Here is a 20,431-nt window from a genome sequence, read left to right as displayed (position 1 = left end):
ATGCACATGAGGCAAAAGCAAAAAATTCACTTCATTCAATCAAACAAGGGCATACAATCGATCTAACTATCACAAAAGTGCTCGGACTACTATATTTACATGGGAGACTACTACTATTGTTGGGGTGGTCTACTAGAAATATTCTTCGGTTACAGACTCCATGATATCTGCTCCAGCTTCATCAACATAGTCATCATCACTATCATCTGGATCCGAGTCGGCGTCGTCGATGATGATGTAGTCTTCCGGGCGAATCTCCTTGGGTTCTTCGTCTTCTTCTACTGGTGTAGGGTCTCCCATAAATATTCTGATCTTCTTGATCAAGTCGTCATTCTTCTCCACTAGTACTTCGATTTCCTCTTCATAATCTTCACGTGTAGCCTTGAGTTCTCCCTCCAGTTCCTTGATTCTTGTTCTTGCCTTCTTCAGATCTATCATATCTGCACACATCTGATTCTCCTGACGTCGAATGTGCTGGTTTCGCTCCTGGATAAAAGCTGCAATTGATCTATCCTTCTTGGTGCTGATCATCTCCCAATGCTCATCTCGGCGCCCACAAATCTGGTAGATAGTATCCTTCAGATCATTGCTGTAAACTTCTCCAATACGTCCCATGGTGATGTGCGCTGCCATGCTCTTTCCTAGACTCCAGGTTGGTGCATCAAAGGAAAACTCTATGGGCTCGGTGACTGGCATGAACGTCCTTCCTGGAACGTGAACTTGTATCATCCAGCGCTCCTCTTCAGGTAAAGTGGCGTTGTAGGTTCCGGTGAAGCTTGGTACTCTGATGTTCGGGTATCTAGTGACTTCCTTCAAGTGACGTCCAAAGGGTGTATCTTCATCCAGTTGTGTGAACTTGTTCCTTGCATCCGCCATCCTAAAAGAGTAGAAAAGATGAGGAGTTGGAATGGGAAGAGTGGGTAGTGATCTAGGGCTTTAGCTTAGTGGTCGTGTCCTATAGTCAGCGTGTGCTCTGATACCATCTTGTAGCGACCAGACCTCAAACGGTCCAATCTCTATGCTCCGGTGTCATCCCTAGAACAGTAATGCTGACACCACACAGTACTTGAAGGATTGATAACAAAGTAGCAATCACACACTTATTACATCGAGTGTCTCAAAAGAGAACTTATTACAATAAATATGGCTTAAGGCCATCTAATAACGATAACAGTGGAAGGCTTGGAAGATAAGTGAGTCCATCAACTCCAACGGCATCACTGAGTATAGAACCACGACCTAAAGGCACCTTACTCGTCGTCTGAAAAGTCTGCAACATGAACGTTGCAGCCCGAAATGGGTCAGCACATGGAATATGCTGGCAATGTAACACATAGAGAGCAATGAAAGAATAAGACTATACTACATGCATATTTGGCTGGTGGAAAGCTCTATGGCTACAGTTTTACGTAAAGCCAATTTTTCCCTACTGCAAAGGAATAAATTTTATTTAACTATCATGGTAGTTGTTAAACATTGAGAGTGTAGACACCCTCTCAATCCCAATTAAGCATCATCATTAAAACCCAACAAAATTAATTTAGAGTAACATGATGAGATTCACATGATAATCCAAGTACTAGATACTCAAGATGTCCATAACCAGGGACACTGCTAACTATGATTAGTTTATACACTCTGCAGAGGTTTGCACACTTTTCCCCACAAGACTCGATCTCCTCCATTGGGATTCTCGCACTACATGATGTTTGAGAAACGGATGATCGAGACATAGTCTTTCAGAAGCGCTTGGACCTTACGAACGGGTAGACCGTACCAACCTACATTCCCTACATCTGCTAGTCTACCACTGTAAGAGTTCGCACGACTTAGTCAACTATGCTAGAGCCCATAGTAGCTTGTGGCTACACACAGAAGTTTCTAGTATGAATAATCTCATGATCCCTTTGAGCCTGGGTGGCGGCCCAAAAGAAAACAGGCAATCGCTGGAATACCCAGGTGCCTCAATCCACCCAGATGTGTGTTTAGGTTGGCACCTTAAATAAACCATTAATTTAACAAATCTCACATCTGTCATGGATACACTCACCCAATCCACGTCTACTAGCATAGCATGGCATAATAAGCAAACGTAGAAGTAACTCCCAAAGGTTTAATAATAAAACAAGTAATAGGTACTACCTCATCTACTTCCCAAACCCATAATTTAATTAGATCCTAATCATGCAATGGTGTGAGGATTGATCTAATGCAATAAAAACTGGGTAGTAGGAGGTATGATCAAAGTGTTACTTGCCTTGCTGATGATCCGCAAAACCTAGCGATTCGAAGTAGCAAGCGGCGCACTCCGGGTACTCTATCGCAAACAAACAAGCATACAATAAGTACTGATCTAATGCACATGTAAAACTTGAATAAGAGATCTAACCAAATAGTTCAACTTAAGAATTCCGGTTGGCAAAAAGTATCAAATCAAACGGAGCAACAAAAGACAAACGGCGAAAGAAACAAGCTTCGTTTACTATTCTGGATCTAGGTAAAATTTTACAGAGGCAAAAAGTTGTTTGAGTTGGTTAAACGGAAAGAGGGTTTCGAGACAAAACTCCGGGCGCTTGAATCGCCTGATTCCGATAAACGAGCAAAAAGTTAAACTAGAACAAAAATCGGATTAGAAATCGCGATCAGAAATAATCATGGAATAATCCGACAAAAAGAAAAACGACTAACAGAATAATGAACGAACTTTCGTTTTCTGGAACTAAACGATGAACGCGTTCGTTAAAACGAACGGACGAGCGAACGCTCGCTAAATAAATAAACTGGAAAAAACCGATCTATTTAAAAAACAAAACTAGGGTTTTTCAAAAAACGAATCGGTTTTTCCCAGAAAACCAGGCGGCGGGGCGGCTACCTCGGCTCGCTCCGGCGGGGTTCCGGGCGGCGGCGGTGGGCAGCAGCGGTGGCGGGGCGGCGGCAGCAGTGGCGCGGGGCGGCGGGGCTGCGTGCGGCAGCGGGCGGCGCAGGCGGCGTGGGCAGGACGGCGCAGCGACTCGGGGCTCCAGGGGGGCGTGTGGCTATTTAAGGAGGGAGGGGGCAGCCTTGCTAGGGGAGGGGGGTCGGCGGCGTGTGCCCCGCTCGGACTCCGAGTCCGGCGGCAGCTCAGTGAGGGAGGCGGTGGCCTGGCTCGGCTGCGCCTTTGGCCCAGTCGGGCGCGGGGTTTTATTTTTAAACAATTTCGCCGAAACTAAGAAAAATTCTAGAAAAATAAATAAAAATCTAAAATTGCCAAAACAAATTTTCACCGTCTAAATAAAATATTTAGAACATGATGAACATTTTCTTGGCCCTAAATGCAATTTTTGAAAATATGCATTTTTTCCTAAATTCAAATAAAACCACGAAAAACTCTAGAATAAAACCTTATTTGATTTTTTATTAAATCCTCAATATTTCTTTATTTTGGGAAAGTCATTCTATTCCCTCTCTCATATTTTGATAATAGAAATAATTGAAGATAAAATAAATAAAATCAAATGATCTTATTTTCAAAATTTGAGAAAACTCAAATATGAAAATAACGAAATCCCCAACTCTCTCCAAGGGTCCTTGAGTAGCGTAGAATTTCTAGGATCAACCAAAATGCAAATAAATATGATATGCAATGATGATCTATTGTATAACATTCCAAATTGAAAATTTGGGATGTTACACAAATACTATCAGGACTAATTTCATGATAAATTAAAGTTCAATTAATCATATTACTTAAGAACTCCCACTTAGATAGACATCCCTCTAGTCATCCAAATGATCACGTGATCCAAATCAACTAAACCATGTCCAATCATCACGTGAGATGGAGTAGTTTTCAATGGTGAATATCACTATGTTGATCATATCTACTATATGATTCACGCTCGACCTTTCGGTCTCCAGTGTTCCGAGGCCATATCTGCATATGCTAGGCTAGTCAAGTCTAACCCGAGTATTCTGCGTGTGAAATACTGGCTTGCACCCGTTGTATGTGAACGTAGAGCTTATCACACCCGATCATCACGTGGTGTCTCGGCACGACGAACTATAGCAACAGTGCATACTCAGGGAGAACACTTATACCTTGAAATTTAGTGAGAGATCATCTTATAATGATACCGCCGAACTAAGCAAAATAAGATGCATAAAAGATAAACATCACATGCAATCAATATAAGTGATATGATATGGCCATCATCATCTTGTGCCTTTGATCTCCATCTCCAAAGCATCGTCATGATCACCATCGTCACCGGCTTGACACCTTGATCTCCATTGAAGCATCGTTGTCGTCTCGCCAACTATTGCTTCTACGACTATCGCTACCGCTTAGTGATAAAGTAAAGCAATTACATGGTGATTGCATTTCATACAATAAAGCGGCAACCATATGGCTCCTGCCAGTTGCCGATAACTCTGTTACAAAACATGATCATCTCATACAATAAAATTTAGCATCATGTCTTGACCATATCACATCACAACATGCCCTACAAAAACAAGTTAGACGTCCTCTACTTTGTTGTTGCAAGTTTTACGTGGCAGCTACGGGCTTAGCAAGAACCGTTCTTACCTACGCATCAAAAACCACAACGTGGTATAGTGATTGCTTTTTGATATTCAGAAAGAACCATGTTCATTGAATCCGATTCAACTAAAGTTGGAGAAACTAGCCACCTGTGTGCGTAGCACGTCGGTAGAACCAGCCCTGTGTAAGCGTACGCGTAATGTTGGTATGAGCCGCTTCATCTAACAATACCGCTGAATCAAGAATCAACTAGTGACGGCAAGCAATATGTATATACCCACGCCCACAACTCCTTTGTATTCTACACGTGCATATAACATCTACACATAGACCTGGCTCGGATGCCACTGTTGGGGAACGCAGTAATTTCAAAAAAAAATTCCTATGCACACGCAAGATCATGGTGATGCATAGCAACGAGAGGGGAGAGTGTTGTCCACATACCCTCGTAGACCATAAGCGGAAGTGTTATGACAACACGGTTGATGTAGTCGTACGTCTTCACAATCGACCGATCCTAGTACCAAAAGTACGGCACCTTTGTGATCTGCACACGTTCGGCTCCATGACGTCGCACGAACTCTCGATCCAGCTGAGTGTCGAGGGAGAGCTTCGTCAGCATGACGGCGTGATGACGGTGACGATGGTGCTACCATCACTGGGCTTCGCCTAAGCACTACGATGATATGACTGATGTGGATTATGGTGGAGGGGGGCACCGCACACGGCTAAGGGATCAATGATCAACTTGTGTGTTCATGGGGTGGCCCCTCCTCCGTATATAAAGGAGTGGAGGAGGGGAGGGTCCGGCCCTCTCTATGGTGCGCCCTAGGGGAGTCCTACTCCCACTGGGAGTAGGATTTCCCCATTCCCTAGTTGGAGTAGGAGAGGAAGGGAAGGAGGAGTAGGAGAGAAGGAAATGCCCCCCCCCAAGATTATTCCAATTCGGCCTCCTGCCCAAGAGGGGAGCACCAGCCCCTTGCGGGCTGGTGTGCTTCCTTCTTATGGCCCATAAGGCCCATAACTTCTCCCGAGGGGCTCCAGTAACCTCCCGGTACTCCGGAAAAATGCCCGAACCACTCGGAACCATTTCGATGTCCAAACATAGGTTTCCAATATATCGATCTTTATGTATCGACCATTTCTAGACTCCTCGTCATGCCCATGATCACATTCGGGACTCCGAACAACCTTTGGTTCATCAAAAGACATAAACTCATAATACTGATCGTCACCGAACGTTAAGCGTGCAGACCCTATGGGTTCGAGAACTATGTAGACATGACCGATACTCACTTCCGGTCAATAACCAATAGCCGAACCTAGATGCTCATATTGGTTCCTACATATTCTACGAAGATCTTTACCGGTCAAACCGCATAACAACATACGTTGTTCCCTTTGTCATCGGAATGTTACTTGCCCGAGATTCGATCGTCGGTATCTCAATACCTAGTTCAATCTCATTACCGGCAAGTCTCTTTACTCGTTCCGTAATGCATCATCCCACAACTAACTCATTAGTCAGAATGCTTGCAAGGCTTATAGTGATGTCCATTATCGAGAGGGCCCAGAGATACCTCTCCGATACTCGGAGTGAAAAATCCTAATCTCGATCTATGCCAACTCAACAAACACCATTGGACACACCTGTAGAGCACCTTTATAATCACCCAGTTACGTTGTGACATTTGGTAGCACAAAAAGTGTTCCTCCGGTATTCGGGAGTTGCATGATCTCATAGTCATAGGAACATGTATAAGTTATGGAGAAAGCAATAGCAACAAACTAAATGATCATCGTTCTAAGCTAACAGATGGGTCAAGTAAATCACATCATTCTCTAATGATGTGATCCCGTTAATCAAATGACAACTCATGTCTATGGTTAGGAAACATAACCATCATTGATTCAATGAACTAGTCAAGTAGAGGCAAACTAGTGACACTCTGTTTGTCTATGTATTCACACATGTACTAAGTTTCCGGTTAATACAATTCTAGCATGAATAATAAACATTTATCATGATGTAAGGAAATAAATAATAACTTTATTACTGCCTCTAGGGAATATTTCCTTCACACCGCACATGGCTAAGAAACAATTGATGTGCTTTGGGGTGTAACCTGCCCCCGTATATAAAGGAGGAGAGGGGAGGAGGCCGGCCCTAGGGGCGCGCCAAGTGGGGGGAAACCCGCTAGGACTCCTAGTCCTAGTCGCCCCCTTCCTTCTTTCGTAGGGGGAAGGGGGAAGGAGAGGGATTGGGAGAAGGAAAGGGGGGTCGCGCCCCTCCCCTTGTCCAATTAGGACTCCCCATGGGGGGCATGCTCCACTCCTTGTGGTCTGCCCTCTCTCTCCCCTATAGCCCATGTGGCCCATTACTTCCCCCGGGGGGTTCTAGTAACCCCTCGGTACTCCGATAAATATTTGAAACACTCCGAAATGATTCCGCTGTCTGAATACTATCATCCAATATATCAATCTTTACCTCTCGACCATTTCGAGACTCCTCGTCATGTCCGTGATCTTCCGGGACTCCAAACAATCTTCGGTCACCAAAACACATAACTCATAATACAAATCGTCATCGAACGTTAAGTGTGCGGACCCTACGGGTTCGAGAACTATGTAGACATGACCGAGACACATCTCTGATCAATAACCAATAGCAGAACCTGGATGCTCATATTGGTTCCTACATATTCTACGAAGATCTTTATCGGTCAAACTGCAATGACAACATACGTCATTCCCTTTGTCATCGGTATTTTACTTGCTCGAGATTCGATCGTTGGTATCTTCAAACATAGTTCAATCTCACTAGCAGCAAGTCTCTTTATCGTTGCGTAATGCATCATCCCCAGCTAACTCATTAGTCACATTGCTTGCAAGGCTTATCGTGATGTGCATTACCGAGAGGGCCCAGAGATACCTCTCCCATACTCGGAGTGACAAATCCTAATCTCAATCTATGCCAACCCAACAAACACCTTCGGAGACACCTATAGAGCATCTTTATAATCACCCAATTACGTTGTGACATTTGATAGCACACAAGGTGTTCCACGGTATTCGGGAGTTGCATAATCTCATAGTCAAAGGAATATGTATATGTCATGAAGAAAGCAATAACAATAAAACTTAATGATCATTATGCTAAGCTAACGGGTGGGTCTTGTCCATCACATCATTCTCCTAACGATGTGATCCCGTTCATCAAATGACAACACATGTCTATGGTCAGGAAACTTAATCATCTTTGATTAATGAGCTAGTCAGGTAGAGGCATACTAGGGACACTTTGTTTTGTCTATGTATTCACACATGTATCGAGTTTCCGGTTAATACAGATATAGCATGAATAATAAACATTTATCATGATATAAGGAAATATAAGTAACAACTTTATTATTGCCTCTAGGGCATATTTCCTTCAGTCTCCCACTTGCACTAGAGTCAATAATCTAGATTACATTGTAATGATTCTAACAGCCATGGAGTCTTGGTGCTGATCATGTTTTGCTCGTGGAATAGGCTTAGTCAATGGGTCTGCAACATTCAGATCCATATGTATTTTGCAAATCTCTATGTCTCCCTCCTTGACTTGATCGCGGATGGAGTTGAAGCGTCTCTTGATGTGTTTGGTACTCTTGTGAAATCTGGATTCCTTCGCTAAGGCAATTGCTCCAGTATTGTCACAAAAGATTTTCATTGGACCCGATGCACTAGGTATTACACCTAGATCGGATATGAACTCCTTCATCCAGACTCCTTCATTTGCTGCTTCCGAAGCAGCTATGTACTCCGCTTCACACGTAGATCCCACCACGACACTTTGCTTGGAACTGCACCAACTGACAGCTCCACCATTCAATATAAATACGTATCCGGTTTGCGACTTAGAGTCATCTGGATCGGTGTCAAAGCTAGCATCAACGTAACCATTTACGACGAGCTCTTTGTCACCCCCATAAATGAGAAACATATCCTTAGTCCTTTTCAGGTACTTCAGGATGTTCTTGACCGCTGCCCAGTGATCCACTCCTGGATTACTTTGGTACCTCCCTGCTAAACTTATAGCAAGGCACACATCAGGTCTGGTACACAACATTCCATACATGATAGAACCTATAGCTGAGGCATAGGGAATGACTTTCATTTTCTATCTATCTTCTGCAGTGGTTAGGAATTGAGTCTGACTCAACTTCACACCTTGTAACACAGGCAAGAACCCTTTCTTTGACTGGTCCAAACTTCTTCAAAACTTTATCAAGGTATGTGCTTTGTGAAAGTCCAATTAAGCGTCTTCATCTATCTCTATAGATCTTGATGCCCAATATATAAGCAGCTTCACCGAGGTCTTTCATTGAAAAAATCTTATTCAAGTATCCTTTTATGCTATACAGAAATTCTATATCATTTCCAATCAACAATACGTCATCCATATGTAATATTAGAAATGCTATAGAGCTCCCACTCACTTTCTTGTAAATGCAGGCTTCTCCGAAAGTCTGTATAAAAGCATATGCTTTGATCACACTATCAAAGCGTATATTCCAACTCCGAGATGCTTGCACCAGTCCATAAATGGATCTTTGGAGCTTGCACACTTTGTTAGCACCTTTGTGATTGACAAAACCTTCTGGTTGCATCATATACAACTCTTCTTTAAGAAATCCATTAAGGAAAGTAGTTTTGACATCCATTTGCCAAATTTCGTAATCATAAAATGCGGCAATTGCTAACATGATTTGGACAGATTTAAGCATCACTACAGATGAGAAGGTATCATCGTAGTCAACTCCTTAAACTTGTCGAAAAACTTTCACAACAAGTCAAGCTTTGTAGACAATAACATTACCATCAGCGTCAGTCTTCTTCTTGAAGATCCATTTATTCTCTATGGCTTGCCGATCATCAGTCAAGTCAACTAAAGTCCATACTTTGTTCTCATACATGGATCCCATCTCAGATTTCATGGCCTCAAGCCATTTCGCGGAATCTGGGCTCATCATCGCTTCCTCATAATTTGTAGGTTCGTCATGGTCTAGTAACATGACTTCCAGAACAGGATTACCGTACCACTCTGGTGCGGAACGTACTCTAGTTGACCTATGAGGTTCGGTAATAACTTGATCTGAAGTTTCTTGATCATCATCATTAGCTTTCTCATTAATTGGTGTAGGCATCATTGGTACTGATTTCTTTGATGAGATACTTACCAATTCGAGAGAAGGTATGATTACCTCATCAAGTTCTACTTTCCTCCCACTCACTTCTTTCGAGAGAAACTCCTTCTATAGAAAGGATCCATTCTTAGCAACAAATATCTTTCCTTCGGATCTGTGATAGAAGGTGTACCCAATAGTTTCTTTTGGGTATCCTATGAAGATGCACTTCTCCGATTTGGGTTCGAGCTTACCAGGCTAAAGCTTTTTCACATAAGCATTGCAACCCCAAACTTTAAGAAATGACAGCTTTGGTTTCTTGCCAAACCACAATTCGTACGGTGTCATATCAACGGATTTAGATGGTGCCCTATTTAACGTGAATGCAGTTGTCTCTAATGCATAACCCCAAAACGATAGTGGTAAATCGGTAAGAGACATCATAGATCGCACCATATCTAATAAAGTACGGTTACGATGTCCGGACGTACCATTACGCTGTGGTGTTCCAGGTGGCGTGAGTTGCGAAACTATTCCACATTGTTTTAAATAAAGACCAAACTTGTAACTCAAATATTCTCCTTCACGATCAGATCGTAGAAACTTTAATTTTCTTGTTAAGATAATTTTCCACTTCACTCTGAAATTCTTTGAACTTTTCAAATGTTTTAGACTTGTGTTTCATTAAGTAGATATACCCATATCTGCTCAAATCATTTGTGAAGGTTAGAAAATAACGATCCCCGCCACGAGGCTCAACACTCATCGGACCACATACATTAGTATGTATTATTTCCAATAAGTCAGTGGATCGCTCCATTGTTCAGGAGAACGGAGTCTTAGTCATCTTGCCCATGAGTCATGGTTGTCAAGCATCAAATGATTCGTAATCAAGTGATTCCAGAAGCCCATCTGCATGGAGTTTCTTCATGCGCTTTGCACCAATATGACCTAAACGGCAGTGCCACAAATATGTTGCACTATCATTACTAACTTTGCATCTTATGGCATTGTGGCACCCCACCTTAGAGAAACCGAAATGCCCCGTATTCCAGCCAAGATATCGAGATGAATTTTCTGGAATATGGCACTGCTTAACATAGAACAAATCAGCTCTTATTACAAAGGATAATGATACAAGTGTCTGATGTTACCAAGGATCACATCAGCACGGCGACACTATGCCTGCGATACTACACTTGCTCTATGCTAGCAGAAGAACAACTCGTAGTAGTGGAATACTTCTAGCAGCGGAACAATGACGAAGGTGGTGAACTCCACTCCGTAGGGACTCTGGCTGGGACACGATCTAGCTCGCACGCGCGGATACCTCGATAAGCAATTGTGACACCCCCGATTTGACCGTACACTAATCATACACACAAATGTGTACGATCAACATCAGGGACTCACGAGAAGATATCACAACATAATTCTAAAAATAAATAAGTCATCCAAGCATCATAATACAAGCCATGGGCCTCGAGGGCTCGGATACAAATGCTCGATCATAGACGAGTCAGCGGAAGCAACAATATCTGAGTATGGACATAAGTTAAACAAGTTTCCATAAGATGGCTAGCACAAACTGGGATACAGATCGAAAGAGGCACATGCCTCCTGTCTGGGATCCTCCCAACTACTCCTGGTCGTCGGCGGCATGAACATAGTAGGAGGCACCTCTGGTGTAGTAGGGGTCGCCATCGACGGTGGCATCTGGCTCCTGGGCTCCATCTGCGACGTCCGAGAAGAAGAGGAAAAGGGGGGGAAAGGGAGAGCAAAGCAACCGTGAGTACTCATCCAAAGTACTCGCAAGCAAGGATCTACACTACATATGCATTGGTATCAATGAAAGGTGTAGTATATGTGCTACCTCTTGAGCACTGCGTTGGTTTTCCCTTGAAGAGGAAAGGGTGATGCAGCAAAGTAGCGTAAGTATTTCCCTCAGTTTTTGAGAACCAAGGTATCAATCCAGTAGGAGGCCACGCACGAGTCTCTCGCACCTACACAAACAAATAAAATCCTCGCAACCAACTCAATAAAGGGGTTGTCAATCCCTTCACGGTCACTTACGAAAGTGAGATCTGATAGATATGATAAGATAATATTTTTGGTATTTTTATGATAAAGATGCAAAGTAAAGAAAGCAAAATAAATGGAAAATGAAATAGCTTGTTGATGGAAGATAGAACCGGGGGCCATAGGTTTCACTAGTGGCTTCTCTCGAGAGCATAAGTATTACGGTGGGTAAACAAATTACTATTGAGCAATTAACAGAATTGAGCATAGTTATGAGAATATCTAGGTATAATCATGTATATAGGCATCACATCCAAGACAAGTAGACCGACTCCTGCCTGCATCTACTACTATTACTCCACACATCGACCTCTATCCAACATGCATCTAGAGTATTAAGTTCAAAAGAACAGAGTAACGCTTTAAGCAAGATGACATGATGTAGAGGGATAAACTCATGCAATATGATATAAACCCCATCTTGTCATCCTCGATGGCAACAATACAATACGTGCCTTGCTGCCCCTACTGTCACTGGGAAAGGACACCGCAAGATTGAACCCAAAGCTAAGCACTTCTCCCATTGCAAGAAAGATCAATCTTGTAGGCCAAACCAAACTGATAATTCGAAGAGACTTGCAAAGATAACCAATCATACATAAGAGAATTCAGAGAAGATTCAAATATTTTTCATAGATAAACTTGATCATATACCCACAATTAATCGGTCTCAACAAACACACCGCAAAAGAAGATTACATCGAATAGATCTCCACAAGAGAGGGGAGAACTTCATATTGAGATCCAAAAAGAGAGAAGAAGCCATCTAGCTAATAACTATGGACCCGAAGGTCTGAAGTAAACTACTCACACTTCATCGAAGAGTCTATGGTGATGATGTAGAAGCCCTCCGTGATCGATGCCCCCTCCGGCGGAGCTCGGGAAAAGGCCCCAAGATGGGATCTCACAGGTACATAAAGTTACGGCAGTGGAATTAGGGTTTTGGCTCCGTATCTGGTAGTTTGGGGGTACGTAGGTATATATAGGAGGAAGAAGTACGTCGGTGGAGCAACATGGGCCCCACGAGGGTGGAGGGCGCGCCTGGGGGGTAGGCGCGCCCCCTACCTCGTGCCTTCCTGGTAGCTTTCTTGACGTAGGGTCCAAGTCCTCTGGATCACGTTCGTTCCAAAAATCACGTTCCCAAAGGTTTCATTCCGTTTGGACTCCGTTTGATATTCTTTTTCTGTGAAACTCTAAAATAGGCAAAAAACAGTAATTCTGGGCTGGGCCTCCGGTTAATAGGTTAGTCCCAAAAATAATAGAAAAGTGTATAATAAAGCCCAATAATGTCCAAAACAGGATATAATATAGCATGGAACAATCAAAAATTATAGATACGTTGGAGACGTATCAAGCATCCCCAAGCTTAATTCCTGCTCGTCCTCGAGTAGGTAAATGATAAAAACAGAATTTTTTATGTGGAATGCTACTTGGCATAATTTCAATGTAATTCTCTTAATTGTGGTATGAATATTCAGATCCTAAAGATTCAAGACAAAAGTTCAATATTGACATAGAAAACTTCAAGCATACTAACTAAGAAATTATGTCTCTTCAAAATAACATGGCCAAAGAAAGTTATCCCTACAAAATAATATAGTCTGGCTATGCTCCATCTTCACCACACAAAGTATTTAAATCATGCAAAACCCCAATGACAAGCCAAGCAATTGTTTCATTGTAACATCCCAAAATTCTAAATTTTGGAATGTTATAATAAATAGATAGATTGGATGGATTGTTTGATTGATTGTCTGAAAGTGAGTGAATTCGAAACTTTTGAAAGTTAAATGAGAGGGAATAAAAGGACTTTCCCAAACTTTCATTTTTGCATTTTATGATCTCCATGAATTCAAATTCTTTTCACCACAAAACCCTGGAGAGAAGATGACATGACTTCTTCCATTTATTTAAATGACAAGGGGTGTTGAAAATATTTGAATTTCATTTGAAAATATTTCTGAATCTGGAACTTTATGCAACTCAATGATTCTCATGAGAGAAGATAAAATGACTTCTTCAAATTATATGAAATATGAGTTGGGAGTTTCAAAGAATTAAATTCAAAGTTCTTTTGAATTTATTTTCAATTTGGAGTTATTTGAGTTTTATTCAAATTATTTTTCCCCAAAAATAAAATATATGGAAATTAGGGTAACATGATTCCCTACAATAGAAAATTGGAGAAAAATTAATTTGGAATCATTTTGGTATTTTTAAAATGATTTTTGTTGCATTTAATAGACCAGTAGCACTCTTTGATTTATCTGAATTTGTGTGGATTTTATTTGAAGTTATAAAAATGCCCATGTTATAGAAAATCTTTTTCTGAAAATTTTGATATATTATATGCCTATATAATATATATATTTCTATTTGTTTTAATCCTCTTTGTTTGTCTGGAAAAAAAAACACTCCCTCGCCGACTGGGCCGGCCCAGCCAACCGGCCAGGCCAAGGCCCAGCTCCGCGCCGTCTTCCCCGTCGTGGCCGACCGGGACTCCACCGGAGTCCGGCGCTGACACGGCTCCGGCCGGCCCCTTCCCCACGCCATCGTGCCTCCCCTCCTCCTATAAAGCCGCCGCCGGACACCCCTCTCTCTCCCACATCTTGCCGCTCGAAGCCGAGACGCCGCCGCGCCGTTGCAGCCACCGCCCGCACTCGCCGGAGTTCGAGCTCCGACGAGATCCGCCGCCGTCGCCCCACACCGTCCCGTCGCCCTCGACCGGAGCTGCCGCCTCCCTCGTCTCCGCCTCGTCGCCCCGCTCCTTCTGGTGGTGACGCCCGAGCCGGAGAGCCACCTGAGCCGCCTCCCCGTTCAAACGCCAAAGCCGCCGCCACCGTCTTCCTCCCCGCCGACGTCGCCCGCCGCCGCGGTACCCCTCCCCGCCTCTCGTCCGTTGGATTTAGATCTAACGGATTAGATCCATTCGTTTTTTTTCTAATCTAGCGAACGGTTCGTTCGTTAGCGTTCGTTAGCGAACGTTCGCTATATAGCCTTTTCGATTTATTTTATTTCTGCCAGGGACCCGTCTGTGATTAAAATTTTACAGATTGGCCCCTAGTTTTTAAATGACCATAACTTTTTACTCGTTAGTCCAAATCGAACGAAACCAACGCTCACGTCTTCGTTATGATCTCCTCTATCCGGATAAACAACTCAAACATGTTTTTGAAAAGTTTAAAATTTGAATTAGATCAGATTTGAATTCAAACTTCATTTGATCATAACTTGAGTTTCGTAGCTCCGTTTGAGTTGATTCTTTTTGCAAATCGAAGCTCTTGACCTAAACATTCTAATAAGGCCAAATTCACATAATTTTGGTACTGTTGGAAATTGTTTTATGTTGCAAGAGTTAATTGCTTGGTTTTGATGTTTTCCGAATCGTCTTCTTCGTTCTTCCTGATCTTTGGAGTGATTGCTTATGTGTGGTTACTATTGCTTGCTTACGATAGATTGACCGGAGTGTGACGAGTAGATCTATCAAGATTTTGAGTGCGAATCATCTTCATCAACATTGCAGGCAAGTTCACACTTTGATCATACCTTTTCTACAACCCATGTTTTATTGCATTAGATCAATCCTCTCACATTGCATGATTAGGATCTAATTAAATTGTGGGATGGGAAGTAGATGAGGTAGTACCTATTACCTGTATTATTATGAAACCTTTGGGAGTTACTTCTACGCTTGCTATTTATGCCATGCTATGCTAGTAGACGTGGATTGGGTGAGTGATATCCATGACAGGTGTCAGTTGATAATTTTAATGGTTTATCTAAGGTGGCAACTTAAACACACATCTGGGTGGATTGAGGCACCTGATGTCTATCAGGACTTGCCTGTTTTATTTTGGACCGCCACCCAGGCTCAAAGGGATCATAAGATAATTCATGCTAGAAACTTTCGTGTGCAGCCACATGCTACTATGGGCTCTGGCATAGTTGACTAAGTTGTGCGAACTCTTACGAGGTGGACTAGCAGATGTAGGGGTTGTAGGTGGTACGGTCTACCCCACATGTAAGGTGCTAGCGCTTCTGAAAGACTATGTCTTGGTCATCCGTTTCTCAAACACCATGTAGTGCGAGAAAACAAACGGAGGCGATCGAGTCATGTGGGGAAAAGTGCGCAAATCTCTGCAGAGTGTACAAACTAATCATGATTAGCCGTGTCCCCGGTCATGGACATCTTGAGTATCTAGTACTTGAATATCATGTGAATCTCATCATGTGACTCTAAATGAATAATGTTGGGTTTAATGATGTTACTTAATTGGGATTGAGAATGCTGTCAACCATTCTTAATGTTCAACAACCACCATGATAGTTAATTAAAATGTATTCCTTTGCAGTAGGGAAAAATTGGCTTTACGCAAAAACCTTATAACCATAGAGCTTTTCCATCAGCCAATTATGCATGTAGTGATAGCCAGTGTTCATCATTTTCTCTATGGTGTGAATTTGCCAGTACATTCAATGTACTGACCCTCTGTGGCTGCAACGTCTCATGTTGCAGGATTATCTTACGACGAGTAAGTGATACGTTAGGGTTACGATTTCTACACTCAACTTTGCCGTTGGTGTTGATGGGAATCCACAACCTTGTTGCTTCCGCTATATGGATTGAGGTAATAGTATTTACGTTACTTTATACATGTGATTTACCTCTGTTATAAATCCTTTGAGTACTGTGTGTGTCAGCATACCGATCCAGGGATGACACTTAAGCACAGAGACTTGACCCATTCGGGTCGGTCGCTACATTCATACTTTTGGTGTTCTCAAACTTTTTCAATCTTCACGCAATACATGAGCGTGAGCCATGGACATAGCACTATATGTGGAATAGAATGGTGGTTGTGGAGAAGACAAAGAGGGAGAAGATAGTCTCACATCAACTAGGCGTATCAACGGGCTATGGAGATGCCCATTAATAGATATCAATGTGAGTGAGTAGGGATTGCCATGCAACAGATACACATAGAGCTATAAGTATATGAAAGCGCAACAAAAAGAACTAAGTGGGTGTGCATCCAACTCGCTTGCTCACGAAGACCTAGGGCATTTTGAGGAAGCCCATTATTGGAATATACGAGCCAAGTTCTATAATGAAAAATTCCCACTAGTATATGAAAGTGATAACATAGGAGACTCTCTATCATGAAGATCATGGTGCTACTTTGAAGCACAAGTGTGGAAAAAAGATAGTAGTATTGTCCCTTATATATATATATATTGGGCCTTCCTTTTTTAATTTGGCCTTTTTGGGGGGGGACAATACTCTATGAATGATGATCATCACACTTCTATTTATTTACAACTCAATGATTACAACTCGATACTAGAACAAAGTATGACTCTATATGAATGCCTCCGGCGGTATACCCGGATAGCAATGATGCATGAGTGACTTGTATGAAAGAATTATGAACGGTGGCTTTTCCACAACTAAAATGTCAACTACATGATAATGCAGAGCAATATGACAATGATGGAGCATGTCATAGTAAACGGAACGGTGGAAAGTTGCATGGCAATATATCTCAGAATGGCTATGGAAATGCCATGATAGGTAGGTATGGTGGCTGTTTTGAGGAAGGTATATGGTGGGTGTATGATACCGGCGAAAGGTGCGCGGTATTGAGAGAGGCTAGCAATGGTGGAAGGGTGAGAGTGCGTATAATCCATGGACTCAACATTAGTCATAAAGAACTCACATACTTATTGCAAAAATCTATTAGTTATCGAAGCAAAGTACTACGCGCATGCTCCTAGGGGGATAGATTGGTAGGAAAAGACCATCTCTCGTCCCCGACCGCCACTCATAAGGAAGACAATCAATAAATAAATCATGCTCCAACTTCTTCACATAACGGTTCACCATAAGTGCGTGCTACGAGAATCACAAACTTCAACACAAGAATTTCTCAAATTCACAACTACTCAACTAGCACGACTCTAATATCACCATCTCCATATCTCAAAACAATTATCAAGTATCAAACTTCTCATAGTATTCAACACACTCATAAGAATTTATTTTTATTAATCTTGAATGCCTATCATAATTAAAGAAAATTACCATGCTGTTTTTTAGGACTCTCAAAATAATCTAAGTGAAGCATGAGAGAACAATAGTTTCTATAAAACAAATCCACCACCGTGCCCTAAAAGATATAAGTGAAGCACTAGAGCAAAAACTATATAACTCAAAAGATATAAGTGAAGCACATAGAGTATTCTAACAATTTCTGAATCATGTGTGTCTCAATCAAAAGGTGTTTACAGCAAGGATGATTGTGGAAATCTAACAAATAAAGACTCAAATAATACAATACGCTCCAAGCAAAACACATATCATGTGGTAAATAAAAATATAGCTCCAAGTAAAGTTACCGATGGAAGTAGACGAAAGAGGGGATGCCTTCCGGGGCATCCCCAAGCTTGGGCTTTTAGGTGTCCTTAGATTATCTTGGGGTGCCATGGGCATCCCCAAGCTTAGGCTCTTGCAACTCCTTGTTCCATAATCCATCAAATCTTTTACCCAAAACTTGAAAACTTCACAACACAAAACTTAAAGTAGAAAATCTCGTGAGCTCCGTTAGCAAAAGAAAAAAAAACACCACTTCAATATACTGTAATGAAATCATTCTTTATTTATATTGGTGTTAAACCTACTGTATTCCAACTTCTCTATGGTTTATAAACTATTTTACTAGCCATAGATTCATCAAAAGAAGCAAACAACACACGAAAAACAGAATCTGTCAAAAACAGAACAGTCTGTAGTAATCTGTAGCTAACGCAAGTTGTGGAACCCCAAAAATTTTAAAATAAATTGCTGGACGTGAGGAATTTATCTATTAATCATAATCAAAAATAATTAACTAAATATAACTTTCCAAATAAAAATGGCAGAAATTCTCGTGAGCGCTAAAGTTTATGTTTTTTACAGCAAGATTAAAAAGACTTTCCCCAAGTCTTCCCAACGGTTCTACTTGGCACAAACACTAATTAAACACAAAAAACACAACCAAAACAGAGGTTAGATAAATTATTTATTATTAAGCAGTGTCAAAAAGAAAGGAATAAAAATAAAATTGGGTTGCCTCCCAACAAGCGCTATCGTTTAACGCCCCTAGCTAGGCATAAAAGCAAGGATAGATCTAGGTATTGCCATCTTTGGTAGGCAATCTATAAGTGGCTCTCATAATAGATTCATATGGTAATTTAATTTTCTTCTAGGGAAGTGTTCCATGCCTTTCCTTAACGGAAATTGGAATCTAATATTCCCTTCCTTCATATCAACAATTGCACCAGTCGTTCAAAGGAAAGGTCTAACAAGAATAATAGGACACGAAGGATTGCAATATATGTCAAGAACAATAAAATCTACGGGCACATAATTCCTATTTGCAACAATAAGAACATCTTTAATTCTTCCCATAGGTTTCTTAATAGTTGAATCCGCAAGGTGCAAGTTTAAAGAGCAATCATCAAAATCACGGAAACCTAGCAAATCACACAAAGTCTTTGGAATCGTGGAAACACTAGCACCCAAATCACACAAAGCATAGCATTCATGATCTTTAATTTTAATTTTAATAGTAGACTCCCACACGTCATAAAGTTTTCTAGGGATAGAAACTTCCAACTCAAGTTTTTCTTCATAAGATTGCATCAAAGCATCAACGATATGTTTGGTAAAGGCTTTATTTTGACTATAAGCATGAGGAGAACTTAGCACGGATTGCAACAAGGAAATACAATCTATCAAAGAGCAATTATCATAACTAAATCCCTTGAGATCCAAAATAGTGGGTTCATTGATATTTAAAGTTTTGACTTCTTCAATCCCAATTTTAACAATTTTAGCATCAAGATCTAAAGACTCCGAATTTTTGGAACGTCTTCTAGGTAAAGGTGGATCATATTTCGTCCCATCATTATCAAGATTCATATTGCAAAACAAAGATTTAATAAGGGACACATCAATAACTTTTAGATCTTCACCTTTATTATCCCCAAAAGTTTCCGGCTTAGCGGTCATCTTATTAACTAAGGTGGCCTGCTTATGCGAGACTTCAGCTATTAACTTCTCAAGGTGAGCAATCTGAGATTTCAAACCATCAAATTATTTAGTCATATCATCGAGCTCTTTATTCATAAAACACATAAAGATTTTTTGTTCCTTAAGCTCGTTTCTAAAGAAATTATTATGCTCAAATTGTAAGACCATAAAACTCCTGACGTTGCTTTCGATCTCTTCTAACCTTTTAAGGTGATGATCACCAAATCTAGGTAGATCCATTGTGACAAGCAAGCAATCCAACACACAAGCAAACAAGAGACGGGCAAAAAGAGGCAAATAGAGAAAGAGAAGGAGGACGGAGAGAGAGGGCGAATAAAACGGCAAGGGTGAAGTGGGGGAGAGGAAAACGAGAGGCAAATGGCAAATAATGTAATGCGGGAGATAAGGGTTTGTGATGGGTACTTGATATGTTGACTTTTGCAAAGACTCCCCGGCAACGGCGCCAGAAATCCTTCTTGCTACCTCTTGAGCACTGCGTTGGTTTTCCCTTGAAGAGGAAAGGGTGATGCAGCAAAGTAGCATAAGTATTTCCCTCAGTTTTTGAGAAACAAGGTATCAATCCAGTAGGAG

Source organism: Triticum urartu, chromosome 7, assembly GCF_003073215.2.
Source record: "Triticum urartu cultivar G1812 chromosome 7, Tu2.1, whole genome shotgun sequence".
Lineage (NCBI taxonomy): Eukaryota > Viridiplantae > Streptophyta > Magnoliopsida > Poales > Poaceae > Triticum > Triticum urartu.
Note: the sequence above shows the minus strand (reverse complement) of the source record.